At 37.1% G+C, this 3,840-nt stretch overlaps 1 long non-coding RNA gene across 4 annotated transcripts; it reads right to left on the bottom strand.

Moving 5' to 3' along the window:
* Nucleotides 1–505: 505 nt before the first annotated feature.
* LOC106615834 (uncharacterized) lies at nucleotides 506–3,456 on the bottom strand. 4 transcript variants are annotated; one of them, XR_001330657.3, is made up of 6 exons: nucleotides 3,367–3,456; nucleotides 3,008–3,295; nucleotides 2,604–2,941; nucleotides 2,458–2,539; nucleotides 1,941–2,399; nucleotides 506–600 (listed from the first exon to the last, which is right to left on the bottom strand). It is a non-coding gene; the product is annotated as an uncharacterized lncRNA (long non-coding RNA). The 4 variants fall into 4 exon arrangements; XR_011396887.1 differs by having other exon boundaries at nucleotides 2,458–2,941; nucleotides 3,008–3,120; nucleotides 3,211–3,295; XR_011396886.1 differs by having other exon boundaries at nucleotides 2,458–2,941; nucleotides 3,001–3,295.
* Nucleotides 3,457–3,840: the final 384 nt, after the last annotated feature.

The following is a 3,840-nucleotide window of genomic DNA, read 5'->3' as shown; positions in this document are numbered from 1 at the left end:
TTATAATTTAGCGTGTCTCCGACTTTATAGGGTTTCCGACGTTTCCTTTTGGATGTTACAAACATCATCTTGCGAAATTAATATACCCTATTCAGAGTACAATAACAGGAAAAGTTATTGCAAAATTAATATACCCTGTTCAGGGTATAATAACAAGAAAAGTTTGAGCTCTTACTACTGATGTCGCTTAGTTCTCTATATATTACGAACCTAACTAACCTTGTATTATATTTTTTTACCGCGGCCTTCAACACGTATATAATCGGTTTATTTAACGTCCAACTCTCCGATACATTTTTGTAATATCTTAAACCTTATAACCCATTGCGCTAAGTAAAAAATGTTTTTGAGCTGTTTGTGAGAAAGTGAGTAAAACTGTTACGTACATTTTCTTTACAAAAGCCTGGTAAAGAGCACACCTAGTATGACAGCCTAAACAAAAGACAAACTCTGGATATTTAAAAAACAAAACAACTATAACAAATTTTTTCAAATTTAACGGTATATTTATAAATATTTTAAGAAAACACAGTAAAAATTTGAAGAAAAAATTAGGCCCTCTATTCATCCAGTGGTTTCGGTCTTCTCCGTAGATGAAACCTAAAACAGATCTCAATTAGAAGTAAAAAATAAGTCCAAAACTGACAGTGTTTAAAAAAAAAAGTTGAATTCTACTGTTATGAATCGTTTTTGGCATGCATGGAAGATCATTAAAAGGACAATTGGATACAAAAGCTGAATAATTTTGATAATGATCGGAACGTGTACCTACTAGTAATTACTTAAGCAAATTTGAAAAATGTAGGTTCGAAAAAAACGCGTTTAAAGTAGTTTTCTGTGGAGTTGATTAAACTGTACGGTTACACTTCAGAAGGCTGTAACTCAAAAACTATTTAAGATATCGATTTTAAAATTAATGTTATTTTTAAAGGTAGTATAACCAAACAAATTATGAAAAAATCTTGTGTTTTAAATCTTACGCTAGTTCTGCTCCTTAGTACAATAGCCAAACAATAAAAAAAAATTGAATAGAATCATCAGTTTCTATTGAGGCGGGTTACGGAATCTATTCGCTTACCAACCTTATTTAATGAGGCATAATTACCAATATTTATACAAAATCTTACCAGCCCACACTGGGTAGAATGGACTCTGGCACTGTCTATTTCACTGTTTCCTAGACCTACATATGTACTCAGAAACTGTATATACCCACCAATGAAAGTATATGCAACTCTGCGGTCTATCACACGGATCAAACACACACCGTGCCCAAAGCAAACAAGCGCCAGAATCGATAGCTTTGGCAAACAACCAATCACCAAGTGCTGATTAGAGACATATTGACATCTGATCGTGTGACAGGCATCCCAGCGCTATAGTCAATCATAAAACGCGAGAAACATTCCCATTGACACTTCCATCAATTTCGCACATCACTTTAAAGAAATGAAAGATTTACGCGCGACAGCTTGACCAATTGAAGGCACGTATCTCTACAAACGCATGTATATATTTATTTTGCTTGGAAGGTTTCCGCATTAGTTGATCTAATAGTTAGTTCCCGATTGGTCACATTTAACTCTGGATGCCAAATGCCAGACGCATGCAACGCTCATTGATCATTGCGAACACTTTAAGGCGATAAGCCAACAATAGACATTCAGAGCTGAGAAATTAAAAAATAATATTTATAAACGAAGGCTGACAAAAACGACGCCTGTTTCAGAAATCGAGGAGACAGTAATTCTAAGCGCCGATTCCCTGCGGAACGCGGCCATATTTGTGCAGTGGGTCGCCGCCGCAGCCATTAATGCAATGGCAAGCTGTTTGGCGACCACTACATTGGTATGCACCATATTAGGGGAAAATCCAAAGCACTCGCCAGCCACTGAGTCACAGCGTGGAACCAACCTGCAACTGGCGGCGCTAATGTTTACCTTGTACGTTCTTAATGGCTTTCTTACGCTATATGGCACTCATACTCTACTTGCAACATAATGGTAAACAATGCCCCGTCTGCTTTCACGTGGCAGATTCTTCTGTTTGCGCTTTTTGTTAATTTTCACGATCATCGTTAGTTATGACAACGTGCAACACGGTAGTAAACCAGTGTAAACCAGTCGGTATGTAGCGCCGTGATCACGGTTATTCGCGCCATATAAGTCGCGTGTCTGCATGACTGCACGTCGTTCTCTTATTGGATCCCGGTTCGTAGCGCAAGCACAATGGCTGCAACAAAACCAAATCACAAATGAATGGAACACTGCTGGGAGGAAAGCTTTTTGTTCTTCTGAAAAGGAGACGCCGCGTTTACAGACTCCATGATCTGCGCTTTTCCGCATATACCGATGCGACAACTGCTGAATTTTGCAAAGAAACTAAGCCCTCTTGAATCCCTAAAATATAAAAAGTATTTAAGACAGAAGTAGAAATATCAGGAAGAAGTGAACGCACGTTGCACTTAATAATATTCCTGGCACTCGAAATTCCCAATGACGGGGACAATAATAAATTCAGTTCTCTCCATTTCCATTCACTATTAAATACATACATACCCATGTACGAGTATATGGTATATGTACATATGTATATACTTATACCTCTGTTTGCGAACTCTATAGTTCTTATTTTCCACACGTTTGTCAATATGGTTTCTTTGTGATTCCCAGCTGGGAGCTGCTGACCAACTGTTGGACGACGAAGGCCGATGAACGATCACTTTACAAATGCTGTGTCCGGCAATTAGTATTCATCGATTGTGATCGCCTGGAAATAAATGCTAATTTGTGTATGTTTGTCGCTCTTGCACTTCCAGATAGCCAGACCACAATCCATCTTTGGTTCGTCTGCGTCAGGAAAAAACGAACGATCACAGCAAACAACGTTGTTCTAAGATCGCCATCATAATGACGTACGTACATCGGCATCCTGGCGATCGCTGCAATAAAAGAATGCCAGGTCAACAAGATGTTAGTAATCACAAGTTAGCTCAGCAACATTATACATGCTATGAAGATTGCAGCAATCGCTTTAGAGGCATCAATGGTCGCAATAGTCCTCATTGTTGCAGCAGCTGTTGCCTGCAGAGCTGTGATTCGGCATTTATGTATGTACACTCTGGTCGGAATATTTTAATAGAACTTATCAATGGATGATAGGTGATGTAAAAATTCACAAGAAATCAATATGAAGTGCGTTAACCCGTACATAATCTGCGATCGGTATTTATAGAACTGGTCGACGGTTAACCAAATTCTACTTGCTAAAGGAACTCCATGGTACATTGCTATCTCTAATTTGTATTTAGAAATGAAGTTCTCTATTCACATGCAGCTTAATTATTATTTTGTAATATTTACATACTTTTGACGAATTCACCGAGATGTCTCTCTCTTCAAAATCTTAAAAATTTGGAACCAATTCTCCTTTAACAAATTGTAAACTGCGTTCTATTTAAAGTACAAATTTGAAGTAAAATTTTTTAAAATAGTTTTATTTTAATTTCAATGAAACATTTAAGGGAATAGCTACTTTTCTTAACGCATAGGAATAATTTAAATTAATGTTCGAATAAAAGAATCTACTAAAAGTTGAGCCCAAATTCGTGTAGGTAGACTGTTATTTTTACTATTCCTTCAAAACGGTGATTCACTTTAATTAGAAAGAATCGGGTAGAACTGCCTTGTTCCTCTAAGAGTTAAGAATAAGAACATTGATTTTTGCTTTTCTTTTAACTCTTTTTCCATGTATTTACCCGCTGATAGCTACAAATTAATTCACTCGAACAGCGTCGTAGTGCAATGGACATTGAAAAACGAATGTTGGTAAATCATCAAT

This window comes from Bactrocera oleae, chromosome 6 (assembly GCF_042242935.1).
Source record: "Bactrocera oleae isolate idBacOlea1 chromosome 6, idBacOlea1, whole genome shotgun sequence".
In the NCBI taxonomy this organism is placed as follows: Eukaryota; Metazoa; Arthropoda; class Insecta; order Diptera; family Tephritidae; genus Bactrocera; species Bactrocera oleae.
The sequence above is the reverse complement of the archived record's forward strand: the minus strand, read 5'-3'. Positions and strand labels throughout refer to the sequence as shown.